The sequence below is a fragment of the Lissotriton vulgaris genome, chromosome 2_2 (assembly GCF_964263255.1).
Source record: "Lissotriton vulgaris chromosome 2_2, aLisVul1.2, whole genome shotgun sequence".
Classification (NCBI taxonomy): Eukaryota; Metazoa; Chordata; class Amphibia; order Caudata; family Salamandridae; genus Lissotriton; species Lissotriton vulgaris.
In genome coordinates, this window is record NC_141688.1 from 79,175,524 (window position 1) to 79,190,604 (window position 15,081).

At 46.4% G+C, this 15,081-nt stretch overlaps 1 long non-coding RNA gene across 1 annotated transcript; it reads left to right on the plus strand.

Moving 5' to 3' along the window:
* Positions 1 to 6,540: 6,540 nt before the first annotated feature.
* On the plus strand, positions 6,541 to 14,452 carry LOC147729035 (uncharacterized). Its single transcript, XR_015309175.1, has 3 exons — positions 6,541 to 6,611; positions 6,693 to 6,743; positions 14,216 to 14,452. It is a non-coding gene; the product is annotated as an uncharacterized LOC147729035 (long non-coding RNA).
* Positions 14,453 to 15,081: the final 629 nt, after the last annotated feature.

Consider the following 15,081-nt stretch of genomic DNA (forward strand, 5'->3'; position numbering starts at 1 on the left):
GATTCTAAAACCACAGATAAGGGTGGGGAGAAAGGTAAAACCAGATGTCTTAACAAGGGCCTCAAAAGTCTTCATCTGGTGGGGAGTCACAATCAAACAAGGGTAAAGGCAAACACAAATTGGTGTTGTATTTGTAAACAGAAAACCCAGTGGAAAAATGATGCTGATTGTCCAAGGGCCAAGGAATCTACTCCAGCCACCACTGCCCCTAAGGCAACTGTTCCCCCTAGCTCAGTTCAAAGTGGTGGTACACAGAACAAGGGTATAGTAGGGTTACCCTGGGATCTGAGATGGATTCTGGCCTAGTCAGAATTCCAACTCAAGCTGTGTTGGTCTGTGATGGGGCATGGATATTGCCTCCTTATTTGTCAGTCCGAGTAATCTGGGCAAATACAAACAGCAGACTTTGATCAATGATAAGGAGGCTGTGGAATGCAGGGACACAGATGCAAGTGTCAAAATGGTGACAAAAGATCTTGTGGGCCCTGAACAGATCATACTTGGTGAGATGTACCAAGTGACCAATGCAAGCAATGTCAGGACAGACCATTCCTAGGCAGTAGATAATTTCACATGGGGAGGGGTAACTGACCCTAAGAAGGTTGTGGTAAGTACAGAAATCTCTATTGAATGCTTATTGGGCAATCAATTGGAAACTTCAGCCTGGGCTAAAGTGGAACTCAGGACACATGCAGAAATGCTGGGCATCCCTACAGATGTGTTTGCCATGACTAGGTCACAGGCAAAAATGTCTTCCACTGAACAGGCCCTTGATCCTGGAATAATGGACTAGGTGCCGTCCAAGAGAAGGAGCAGTAAGGGTAAAGCAGTGTCTTCCGCCCTGCCTCAGAATACAGATCAGTCTCTTGAGGGAGATGATCTTAGTCCTGAGGAAGGAACTGTCTCAGAGGAACTTGAACCTGATCAGGTTGAGTTCTTAGGGACAGGGGGCCCTTCCAGAGCAGATCTGAACCAGGAGCAGCTGAGCTGCCCCTCTCTTGAACCCCTCAGACAGCAAGCAGCTGCTGAGGCTGCTGGGAGTGCCAGTGGGTCCCAGAGGATCTACTGGGATGATAGACTCTTATACTCAGAGGGTAGAGACCCCAAACCTGGTGCTACCAGGAGGTTGGTTATACCTCTGAAGTTTGGGGGCTTCCTATTAACACTGGCACATGATATCCCATTAGCAAGACACTTAGGCCAAAACAAGACTTGGGACAGACTTGTTCCTCACTTTCATTGGCCACATATGTCAGAGGACACAAAGGAGTTTAGTCGCCCCTGTATCACTTGTCAAGCCAGTAGTGAGGAAAGTGGTGCTACAAAGGCCCCCCTGATACCACTACCGGTGGTGGGGGTTCCATTTGAGAGGGTTGGGATTGACATTGTTGGCCCCATGGATCCTCAAACTGCATTTGGGCACAGATTCATACTAGTGGGGCGGTGGACCATGCCACTAGATATCCAGAGGCAATTCCTCTTAGGACTACAACAGCTCCTGTTGTGGCTAGAGCCATTCTGGGAAAAATTTCCAGAATGGGTATCCCTAAAGAGGTAGTATCAGACAGAGATGCAAACTTTATGTCTGGTTACTTGACTGCTATGTGGAAGGGGTGTGGAATAAATTAAAAATGTATCACCCTTTATCACCCACAATGCAATGGGTTAGTTGAGAGATTCAACAAAACAAGGGCATGATTAAAGGTCTCCTTGAAAAGCTCAGGCATAGATGGGACATTCTTTTGCCCTGCCTTCTCTTTGCCTACAAAGAGGATCCTCAGAAGGGGGTTGGTTACAGCCCTATTGAATTTATATTTGGACATCCATTTAGGGGTCCTTTATATGTAGTGAAGGAGGGATGGGAGTTACCTCTCAAACCCCCTAAACATGATATTATGGACTATGTACTTGGTCTCCGCTCCAGGATTGCTGAGTATATGAAGAAGGCATCAAAAAACCTTAAGTCTAGCCAGGAATTGCAAAAGGCCTTGCATGACCAAAAGGCTGTGTTGACTGTTTATCAGCCAGGACAGTATGGGTGTTGGAGCCTGTGGCTCCAGCAGTCCTCCAAGACAAGTGGAGTGGCCCTCATACAATTATTGAGCAGAAGGGAGAGGTTACCTACCTGGGGGACCTTTGAACTACCAGGAGCCCCCATGTGAACGGGCTCAACCCCTATGTTGACAGGGCAGTTATGGGCTTGCTCATGGCTACTGATGAGGGGCAGGAGGAAGAGAGTGATCTACCCCCTGACCTGCTTTCACCGAACCCTGATGATGGTTTAGTTGATAGTATAGCCTTGGCAGGCAGCCTCAGTGGCCAGCAGCAAACGAATTGTAGGCAAGTCCTGAATCAGTTCAGACATATGTTTTCACTTACTCCAAGTCAGACTACCTGGTGCACTCATGAAGTGGACACAGGTGACAGTCTGTCTGTAAAAAGTAAGATTTACAGAAAATGTTGGATTTGGGAGTAATTGAGCCCTCAGATAGCCCTTGGGCTAGCCCAGTAGTCTTGGTACCAAAAACTCACACCCCGAATGGCAAGAGAGAGAGGAGGTTCTGTGTTGACTACAGGGGTCTCAATGGAGTCACTAAGACTGATGCCCATCTAATACCCAGGACAGATGAACTTATAGATACTTTGGCCTCAGCCAAGTTTCTGAGCACATTTGACCTGACAGCTGGCTACTGGTAAATCAGATTAGCTGAGGGTGCAAAGCTGTGCCTCATCCATGCTCGCCTCTGTCCTGTTTTCAGCCTGGCTCTATCCTTGACACCACACCAGCATAAACATTAGGCAACAAATCTAAATTGAGACATTGTAGGCTGCGTAAACATGCAAAGTCAGCACAAAAGAACAGCTGATGTCTGCCCTGTGGGTTTCGTGGGGTTTGTAAACAATGGTAAAATCTTAGATAAAGTTTGCTCAGATAGCCTATCTTGTCATGCAGCTTCAGGACGCAACAGTTACACAATGCACCAAGGTTGTTGATTCTTACCGATTGTCTCATTTGTGTGTTTTCCCCAGAGCTCTATTTACCCTTGGGCGTTTCTTGTGTGTGATCTTTCCTATAAAAACCTATGTAACCATCGTTCAAGCATGATCTCTCTCCTTGAGTATCTCCATGGTGCTAGTTGGATGGAGACCCAGACATGGATGCTTAATAAATGACCTATGGTTTGACTTTGCGCCTGTGTCCATTCCTCCTTACTTGGCAAGAGTAGTGACCCTGCACCAACAGAATAGAATTAATCTGCTCCACAAATTGGCACCCGAATGCGGGGCCCCATCTATGACTTGCAGTCGGATCAGGAGATTGGGTCAGTAAGACGAACTGTGCTGAGGGGCGCACCACCTGAAGAGATTAGAGTTGCTCGTGGTCCAAGGTGATTTTTTAGCTCTCCGACTCTGATCTTCCTGGTGACTGATGGCCTTGACTGGGGCCCTTGCTCGGTCATTTTTGAATCAGGGTGGATCGACAAGTGGGAGTGAAAGACTCCACATGAGGTAAATCTTTACTGAACCGGGTCATTTATTAATTTGGTTAGGATTTATTTGGTATTTGCTTGACTTGGTATTTTGTTGATATCCTTTCGGAATCTGCTTGGTGTTTTTGAAGATTAGGAATCTGTTTTGAAACTTGTTATTTGTGTTGGCTAACATTCTTTTGCAGGTAATCTGAGAATATTTTTTTTATTCGCTCAGTTTATTAATTTTTTATATCTAATATAACATGCCTGTGTTTAGCACCCTTTGGAGGTTTTGTGGTGGCTGCTGCGATAAGCAGAGCATTTTGGAAGCAAGACAGCCGGCGCCACCAGAAGGTACGCCGAATTGTGAGATGTACATCAAATATGGTATTTGTCCCATCATGTATAGTACATTATGGAACATATATACAAAAGGGGATCCCCAATTACAATGGCCACTAGAAGGAACCATGGACCCTCAATGTTAGAAATGGGATTTTTGGCTAGCTCAGGTTCAATGACATTGAGAAGCTTCAACCATCCAAACCATTCACTAACCTTCGCAGACAAGAAAGAATGGCCTTGGAGGATCTGAAAAAGTGCACCACAATCATAATAAAACCAGCAGACAAAGGTGGAGGCGTGGTTATACAAGACAGGTCAATGTAACAGAATGAGTGCCTAAGACTACTAGCGGACGAGAACAACTACCGCAAATTACCGTGTGATCCTACACAGGAATTGAAAAACGAAATAAAATCTCTAACCGATCATGGTGAAACAATGGGATTCATCTTAAAACAGGAGGCAGACTATTTATGCAATAGTGAGGGTAAAATACCATACTTTTGTACCCTCCCCAAAATGCACAAAAACAAACATCCACCCCCAGGGAGACCTATAGTTTCCAGAATAGGCTCACTTCTGGAACCACTTTCTCGCTTCTGCGATGCTTTCCTGAAACCATTGGTCCAAAAAAACAACAACTTACCTTCAGGATACCAAGAGTCTTCTTCAACTACTTGACCAGATCGAGGTCAATGAAAATACTCTACTTGTTAGCTTCCATATAGAAAGCCTGTACACAGGTATACCCCAAGATGACACTCAGAGTCCAAGAAAAAGCACTTGATAAAGAAGAATGGACACACAGGACACCCAAAACTTTTATTCTAGAATGTGCAAGATTGGCCCTAAAAATGAACTTCTTCGAGTTCGAAGGGACCCTATACCTCCAAACTGGGGGTACCTCTATGGGCAGCACTTTTGCCCCCAGTGTGGCCGGACTTTATGTATTTGACTTCGAGTCGAAGTTCATCCTCAATCATCAAAACCCTTTCCGAGCACATATAACGTTTTGGAAACGTTATATTGACGATTTCCTCGCTATCTGGCAGGAACCAAAAACCACTTTAACCTCCTTCTTTGACTGGCTAAATACCCGGGTCCAAAATCTAAGATTCACCTACACAAAAGATCCAACAACCATGATCTTTCTGGACCTCGTCATCAGCAAAGACAATGGACGACTTCACACAAAAACGCATTACAAATCAACGGCCAAGAACAACTTGCTGAGGTTTGAGAGCTTCCATCCCAGATCTCTGAGAGGAAATCTCCCCTATGGGCAGTACGTGAGAGTTCGCAGGAACTGCAGTAAGATCACCTATTACCGTGAACAAGCCAGGGATCTTATATCAAAATTGGAAACAAGGGGCTACCCTACGAGAATCCTCAATAAATGTCAGAAGCGAGCACGCAACCAGACGCGTGAAGCACTGTTGGAGGATGTAATAAAGAACAACAATGACATACCACTGACCTGTGTGACCACTTATAGCACTGAATCTAACAGTGTTACAAAATCTATCAATAAACACTGGCAGGTTCTCAACACTGGCAATTTGAAATGGGATAAGCCCATGTTTTCCTTTAAACGGACTAGGAGCATAAGAGACACTGTGGTCAACACGAGAGCCAAGAATACAGATACTCAACCTTCCACAGTCCTTAACGCCTGGGGCCTACCAAATATTACCGGCCACTACAAATGTGGCAACTGCAGCGTGTGTCACTTGACTGAGAACACTAAGACTCTATCTCTAGAACCCGGAAAAGTATGGACGATTCGGTCCCATACTAACTGCAACAGCACAAATGTAGCCTCCGTTATATAGAATTACCAGCAGGAAGGTAAAACAGCGAATATGCGAGCACAGAAGCACAATTAGATGCAAGAAATCAATGACAAAGTTGACCGATCACTACCTAACACAGAATCACACTCCCAACGACATGAGATGGACTGTCATCGAACAACTGAACACAGGGGACAGGTTACCACAACGACTTTTCGAAAAGGAACAACGTTGGATTTATAGAATGTCTACCCAAAAAAACGGCCTGAATGATAACATTCCGTGGAACTCAGTTCTTTCAAGATAACTTTTCAGACAGCCAGGGTCCAACAAAGATGACGATGGACTTTATCTAGACACAACATATACCGTTGTCTAATCTAGCCACTACCAAGATACATTCCTTTTGGGTTCCCTTATACTGCGAGCCATGTCGTGATGTTGCCACTGATCACGACGGTCTGTGTCACCTGGATTGCAAATGATGATTGGGTGAATCGATGTACATGTACTCAAGTACCACTGTCTTTGCCGTGTATCTGCTGAACAATCAGGTCACTTGCTGAGATTCTGGCCCTTCGTAAATGAACCATGCCGTCCTACTTGGCGAATGTCTAATGTCAAGACTTGGCATTTACATTTCTCTATTAGCATTCCTTTAACTTAATTTTAACCGTCCAGCTTAGCGAACGTCTAATCTTAGGACTTGTTTGTCACCGTTTTCTTTCAGCGCATCTGTTTCTTTTAGCGCACTGCTTTAACTTAACTTTACACTTGTTCTCAGGCGCTTACCAACATACCCAGCCATCAGCGGCTACGCAGGGAACCGCGTCCCACGTGAGCATGGTTGCCTCGGCAACCCTTGCCCATGTGACTAAGGACCGCCCCTACCCGGAAATGCAGAAATCCCTTAATCCAACCTTCGGAGCCCGTAAACCACATCTACAGGGCTCCCGACAGGTTTACTGCTAGGCGACTTGCCGAGTTCCTCACTCCACAAGTAAGTCTTCCCCCGGCTCCCTGCAGATAGGGCTCGACGGAGCCGCATCGTACTTAACTAACGCCCCCTGCTTCCTTCCAGATGGTGGCAGTGATTGACCGCAGGAACGGGGACGCCCATGAAGCCCGAAATGTGAGTGCTTCTAGTAAGAGGGGATCCTTTCACCCCACTAGTCTCTCCTTTTCTCGCACGCTATATTATATGTTTTTTTGTCTATTGGGATCGTAGATCCTGTGTGTGTCTTGCGAGTGTTTTTAACAACGTTGTTTTTAGACTAGTAGACGCGTGTCAGCATTTCTGCTATGTCACGCCACGTTCAATTTCGAGGTTAGACACCCACTCACATACCGTCAATCTCGAATGACGATACACGTGAATAAGCTCACATGTGACCCACGCATATATTCTTGAATGGTGACGCATGTGCATCAGTTCACACGCTGTACAGTCACGAGTGGGTTGTAATAATCCTGATGGCAGGCTATGTCTGTTACACAACAGCACATATGTCTGCGTTATCTATGACTCATAGAATGAAAAACCTCCACGACATGGTTTCCATACACAAGGTGGACCGTGAAATTTATTTGTCATGTCTGTATGTACAATGGTAAGGTGTCCCAACCACATCCCCCTTTTTTTCCCACAGGTTTTTTCCCGATATCGTGGAGAAGAACACACTTTTGAAACAAATTATAATTTTGTGATTTGGATATTTGAGTAGGCGAGGGCAGGGTACACCTTAGCGTGTGTATACCACCCAGTCTACACTACACTGGTCCTGACGAAAACCTCATAAACTACACGAAGGTTGAAACATGCAGACCTTTATGTATATTTTTATAATTACTACACGACTTCTTTCGACACCACAGCTTACCTAATTAGGCAAAGGTGTCTCACATTATTTTATCCGTTGTCCAATCACTCCAGAATAAATTCTACGAGTGAGTAGTATTGTGACAACTTTTAAATCACTCCCTTAAACTCCTAGCACATATAAAATCAAAGAAACCAGCTCCACTGTAGTCAGGTGTCGAAGCACACCCGGAAGGAATTCGGCTGTTCGGGTGGGACCCCGATGATGAAGCATGTCACCAACTAGGTTGGTGAGTGAGGGGTCTTCTAAGGACAAAGGTTGTCCCAGATTGGGTTGCAAGGCATGCACCTAGACACCCTACTGAATAGGGGTATTAGATACACTCAGGGGGCACTCCTCCATTTGTTTGTAGCTCAGGTTTGCGCCAAAGCGAGGCAGAAACCACCACTCTAGTCAGGATAAGGGAATTACACTTCTAAAATAACCCCTGCTGACCCCCTTGGTAGCTTGGCGCGAGCAGCCAGGCTTATCTTAGAGGCAGTGTGTAAAGCATTTGCACATAACCAACAGTCAAACAGTGTACGAACTACAGAAGGACACCACACCAGTTTAGAAAAATATCCAATTTTTATATACTTCACCAAATCGGTGCTTATGACGGAGCGGTTCCGTCATGAGCGCGGGTTGGGCTGTGCTTATGACGGAACCGTTCCGTCAAGGCCACGCCCGTTTCTTAGAACCTTCAGCACAGCGCGAAAATTCGCGCCTCGCTGAAGGGGTTAAGACAAGACAAAATATGATAAACATCCACAATACTATACTCAAAATCATCACTTATCAAAATATGCTTTAAAAATAGTTCCTTGATGTCGATAGCTCAGTCCGGGGCTATCACGATGTGGTGAACAACAAATCCTAAAACAGTTCTGGCTGACTACGGGGTCGGGAAGACCCGCAAACAGTACCTTTCAGAGATGAAGGGCAATGGGGCCCTTGAACTCACTCGTGTTGCAGGTCGAGCTCCTTTCTCATCAGATCCGGAGTGCTGCGCCAACTGGCATTGGGTGCTGCGGTGTAATGCGCAGCGGTACGGCGTGCAGTGCCCCCAGGTCGCGGTGCGAGCAGTGGCGACGGCGGATGCGTCATTGGTGAGACCAGTGTCATGGTGCAAGATGGAGGAGGTGATCATCAGGGTGCTAGCAGGTCACGGTGCAAGCATCGGCGTTGTCGTTGGCTGACGAAATGGAGTTGATGGTGCCGGCGTCGGTAGGCCAAGGCTACGGTGTGGGATGAGGGCGGGGCGTCGTGTAACTTATGAGCGGTGCCCCAGAACCACTGTGCAGGCAGTGGCATCGATTTCGGCAGGAAGTGGTGGCGTCAGGAAGGCCATGGCATTGTCGTGTGGTGAGGAGGTGCAGTATGCGGGCCCATAGGTCGCGATGCAAGCAGCAGCTCAGTGTTGGCGTCATCAGGCATCGTCGATGAGACCAGGGTCGTGGTGGGGCAGGGCGGCAGTGCCGTCTGTGGTGCCAAAGCTTCGGCGTGAAACCAGGCGGTGCAGAGTGCGGTGCCCACAGGTCACAGTGCGAGCAGCGGCTCGGTGAAGGCATCAGCAGACGTCGTCTGTGAGACCAGGGTCGCGGTGCGGCGTTGCGGCAGTACCCTTTGCTGTGACTTCAGGACACGGGTGCGGCAGGGTGGTCGTAGACATCGTCGGTTGGCGTTTTTCGGGTGGCAGCACAAAACACACAGTCCCCAGTGCTGCGGGTCGAAGAACCTGAATCTTTGCTGCTCCTGAGACTTCGGGAACAGGGGGAAAGCTCTACCTCAACCCCTTGGAGAGTCTCACCAATTTGGTTGCAGAAAGTCCAGTCCAGGCCTTTCACTGCCCAAGATAGAAGCAGCCACTGCAGGTCAGCCCAGCAAAGCATGTAGCGAAGCGGTCGTTCCTTTCAGCAGTCTCTCCGGCTCTTCTTCTCTGCAGTCTTCGTGATCCAGATGAGCCCTAAAGTTCAGGGGTCTGGGACCCAGCATTTGTACACAAAAATCCTTTGATCTGCCAGGCAGAGGGTGTCGGTGTCCGTCGAGAACCAGTTGGGCCCTCTCTGGCGTGAATTCTTGGCAGGAGGTGGAGACGGCTTTGTCAGAGGCAGACCAGGCCCTTTGAGGTGAAAGGAAATCTCCTCCCTCTTCCCAGTCATAACCCAGGTCTATTTAACCCTTTCTGACCTACCTAGACTATTGGTAGCCATCCTGCTCCCTAGCAAACTGTCGTCTAAAAACCAGACAGGCAATCCACATTCCAGCAGAGGCACACGGGATGACCGAGAAAAACAATACCCACTTTCTAACAGTGGCCTTTATGTACTCAGAATGAAAAGGGCACCCTCGCTAAAGGCTGCGTCTTTAGACCCTGAGTTCAGGCCTACCAAACTTCCTTCACTTATACCTTTCTCGGGCTACGTACGTGGGTGGCACAATCCATGCTGCATGCCGACGAGTAGCAGTGGACTCACAAGCCCGGGCACCCGCAGTGCTCGTTACAGGAGACTGACAAGTTAGTCACACATCCAATCATAACACAATTACCACAGGAGCACCAGCGTTTTACCACTGACCAGCAGTGCGAAAAGTGCACAGAAATGTTATATCAGCAAAAACAGAGTCAAAACCCGGAGGGCAGAAAGCAAAAACTCAGGGGAAACATGCTAAAAGATGCCTAGTCTAACACTCACAAACTCGAGTATTTAGAGAAACTATTGTTTTTAAAGGAAGTTAGGCCGGCAATGCTTGACAGATTGCTTATGTGGAGAAAACAAGTGAAGAAACAGCTGCTCAAGGAAGAGAAGGTACAAAGGGAGCAGGAAAGGAAAACTGAGTATCAGAATTATAAGGAGTTGAAACTTATGGAAGTTCAGGAGAAAAAGTAATGTTTAGATAGAGAGCACAGATTACTAACATATAAAGAATATATAGTTAGACCAACCGTAGCAGTTCAGGTCCACCAAGAAGATGTGGACTCAGATATTGATGGGTTGTTAATAGAACAACCCTGCCCCCATATGTAATGTTAACACCTCTTCCCCCTGGACCACCAAATGTCGCCCCCGTGTAACCCCGGCTTCCCCTCATATGCACGCTGTTGACCAGCTCCCTATTTTTCAACCAGGACCGGTACATTCCTTACCCCCTCCAACCCAGGCTACTGCACCTCCATTAAAGGCCTCTGCACCTCCACCTCTGGCCACTGCATCTCAAATGACTGATGATCCCGTACTTCCTACATCTGTTCTGACCCCTCGAGTTCTTCCCTCTACTGTACCTCAGTTTTGTCAGGATGCAATAAGATTGATGGTATTAAATTGGTGAGTGATCTAGAAATGGAGGTAAGAGAAATGATCGATCAGATACAGGATTTTTCTGAAGGTGACCTCCTTTGTCTCATAATTAAGCTTTCTCATAAATTTATGGTTCAATGGGAAATAACTACAGAACAGAATGGCCGAGATGATGTTAGAGCTATTAATCGACAATGTCAGATAGGGGCCTTTCCTGTGAGTAGAGTTAATGCTGCCATAGCAAGGATAATTGGATATCGTAATGAACTCTCTTCCTCTCTCCTAATAAGACCTATGAGGGAAGCTGCGCCACAGTTCATTCCCGGAAGAGGGAATGCAGATAATGATGAGCCAAATAGTTCTGATGCTAGAGCTAATTGTTTGTATAATTGTATATATACGCCCTGGAAAAGAACATATGTACTCCCTTAAAAAGCCTCCCTACCAAGACATACATAAAAATCATAGAGGATTTTATGATGATGTACAGGCAGCCATTGATTCTTGTATCATGACTTTAGCGGATATCGATATGTTTTTTTGGTGTGATCCTGCCGCCAGATATGGGGCAACTTACCCGGAAACAGGATCATGCTGTTGATTTAGCAGGAGATAGGGCTGCCATAATAGCAGCTGATAGAGATAGGAAACCGGGTCAGAAACCTAGTCAGCTCATAATGGATCTTCCTGGTAACATACTTACTTACATAAAAAAAGATGGTTCCAGCTAGGAAAATAGATTGGGCACTCCTTACTGCCAGTAAACAAAAACAGGGAGAGTCCGTCCCTGATTTCTTTACATGCTTTGAGGAAGTGTTCCATGATTTTAGTGGGCAAGATACATCTATACCTACAGGTGCACATTTATTTGTAGATAGATTTGTGGGAAATTTGGTTCCTGAGATATCGGTTCGCCTAAAGAACTCTGAGAGCACATGGGCTTCAGTGACTACGAAAGCTATATTAGATATAGCTCAGTATTACCAGAATAAGGTTACCACTGAGCAAGAACGAAAAGAAGGAAAACTAAAAGAATTGAAAACTAAGCTGATGGTTGTTCAGGCCTGTGGACCCCAAGGTCGAGCCCAGGGCCAAAATTATGGTCAGAATTATAGACAAGTCCCTCCAGTAGGGTCACCGCGTAGACAAACTCCATTAGGGCTGGATCAGTGTGCTTATTGCAAAGAGAAAGGACATTGGCATTCTGAATGCCCTGTTTTAGCTGGTGGGGGGAGAGGAAGGGGACAAGTGAACAGTCATTGAGGGACTTCAGCTCCCCAAAAGCAGCCACAGCAGGTTCTAGCTCCAGAGAGAAATAGGTCAGGAAATTATTTTGATCAACGAAATAATCAATATTCTATGGAGGATTGGGAATCAGAGGAAACTGTGGGAACACATTTTGCCTAGGACAGCGTAGGACAAGGAGGACCAGTTGGGATACCTCTAGATCAGTCAAGGCCCTATATAACAGCCACCATACTTGGGCAGGATCAGAAATGTTTAGTGGATACAGGGGCAGCATGTAGTGCAATATCTTAGAAACTGGTCCCTGGGACACGCTTGGCTGTTCAAATGACCACATCGATAGGGTTTAATGGAACACCAACTCCTAGCCCTGTGTCCCAAAAACTACCTTTGAAGGTTGAGAATGTAATCACTACAGCCCCTTTTTTACTTCTGCCTAATGCTCCAGATAATCTGATGGGACTTGATCTTTTGAAATATTTCAATGCTACTATACATTGTTCCCCGTCTGGAGTACATGTTATTTTTGAGGTAAAGACATTGCCTAAACAATATAATTTTTCTTTATGTTCAGATCTTGATTCTGTCCCTTCATGTGTTTGGGCTACTGCTGACACAGATGTGGGAAGAATGGACATTTCACCAGTACATATGCAGGTCATAGAGGATGCTTCCTTACAAAGGTTCCCACAATGTAAAATATCAAAAGAAGGTGAGGATGTATTCATATCTATCATTGACGACATGATACGTACAGGAGTTGTTGAGGAAGTTTCCTCTAACATATTCAATAGCCCCTTTCTCCCCATTCTAAAATGGCGCGATGGAACAGGGGATAAGATTTACAGATTTGTGATCGATTTGAGAGAGGTCAACAAAATAGTGATCCCTCAATATCCTGTTGTCCCAGATATTAGGACTTTGTTGACATTAATCCCATCTACAGCAACTGTATTCTCTGTTATCGACCTCAAACATGCCTTTTTCTCTATTCCTATACAAGATAACAGTAGATATCTTTTTGGGTTTTCATTAGGAGGTCGCTCATTTTAATTTTGTAGGGCTCCACAAGGCTATACAGAAAGCCCTAGCATTTACAGTCAGGCACATAAGCGACAGTTGGATGAACTTCTTTTGCCACCCGGAGTTACACAAGTGCAATATGTCAATGACAGTTTGCTAGCTGCAGACACAGTTGAACATTGAAAAGAGGTCACTCTCTCTCTTTTACAGCACCTTGCTGTCAAGGGACATAAAGTCTCTAAGAATAAGCTGCAATATTGTCAATCTGAGGTCACTTATTTAGGTCACCTCTTGTCTAAGGAAGGTCGCACTCTGACTACTATCTCAAGTACACAAAAAGAAGTCAGGGCACTCATTGGAATTACTTACTACTGTAGACAGTGGATCCCAAATTTCTCCCTTATCACCAGACCTCTTATGTCTCTTGTTACTAAAGACACTTCCTCTCCTCTACCATGGAGATCTGAATGTTAGGAAGAATATCAGCAGACTTGTGCATCCCTTTGTTCTCCTCCAGTGTTAGGCACTCCAGACTATGCAAAGCCTTTCATATTATATATACACGAGAGAGAAGGATGTGCATTGTCAGTTTTCTCTACGTCAGGTTCCCTTTGAAGCACTCCGAATGGACTACATCCAATTGGAGCGCTGTAACAATCTAAAGTACGTATTAGTTGTAGTCTGTTCTTTGAGTAAGTGGATAGAAGCCTATTCCACCAAAGACAACACAGCCTTGACAACAGCTAAAATTCTGTTAAAATAATTCTTCCCTTGTTTTGGGGTTTGTAGAATGTTATGGAGTGACAATGGCTCCACTTTACTGGCCAGATAATAGAGTACCTACTGAAAGGTTTACTGGTAAAACAGACGTTTCATGCTGCTAATTATCCTCATGTAGCGGATTTGGTAGAAAGATACAATGCCACCCTGAAACTCAAGCTAGCTAAAATCCAAGCAACAATGAGCCTTAAATGGCCAGATGTTTTAGCCCTAGCGTTATTATCTGTTCGTTTCATCCCACACAGTAAGGTTAGACTTTTTCCCTATGAGATAGTCTTTGGTAGACCTATGAATGTATGGGGACCCCCAAGCCAAATATGATTAAAGAAGTACAGTACCCTGTTTTGAGTGATTGTCTTAGAAACATGACTGAATTTTTTTTTCTGATTCCTCAACAGGTGCGTGAAGCTATTCCAGACAAATCAGAGGGTCCAGGCCATAGTCTCCAACCTGGAGAGTTTGTGGTCCTAAGAAACTTTTAGCGTTCTAAGAATCTGGAACCTCGTAAGAAAAACGTTGAGCACGTGTTGCTGGCAACCCAAAATGCTGTCCTTGTCACCAACAGACGTCACTGGATACATGGGAGCCACTGCAACAGAATCCCAGCAACTGTTCTCCAGCCAGAATGCAGAAACGATCTGAAAGATATCTTACAAACTCAGAAAAGTGTTGCTCCTCTGACTGAAGATACTTTGTTACCTGGGGGGCGCTAGAGGGCGCGCTTGCGGAATGGCTGCCTAGCTCTGCAGCTCCCGCTCCTTGGTCACTAATCCTGCATTGATCATACGCCACGGGGTGCCGTGTCGCCACCAAAAGACCGGATCCTGCATCTAGAGACTGATCCCCACACTCGTACGAAGTTTGAGGCGGCTGTGATTCTCAGGGCGGGAGATACGGGCTCTTGAAATCTACCCGGCGCCTGCCCTGGAGCTAACTGAGGAGGGCGCCCGGCCGCCGCAGCTACGCGACCCCGGGGCTTGCCACGAGGTGCCCAGGCCGCACTGCGGCCTTGCCTGCTTTGCCTGCTTTACCTCTCCGGACCGAAGTGCGGTAGAAGCGGGGAGAGTGAACGGACGTGGCGGCCCAGCGTTAGTTCACCACCCGGGCGAAGCCTTGCCGGTGCAGAGTGAGAACTGCTCCTGCCGGGACGTCTGCTGCCGTGCCTGCTCCTGGTGGCGCAGCGGGCCCGGTCCTGCGCGGAGCTGCCCGCCGGCTTCATCGTCCGGGGGACGGAGCGACCACAGCTTGGCAGGCTCCCCTTGTC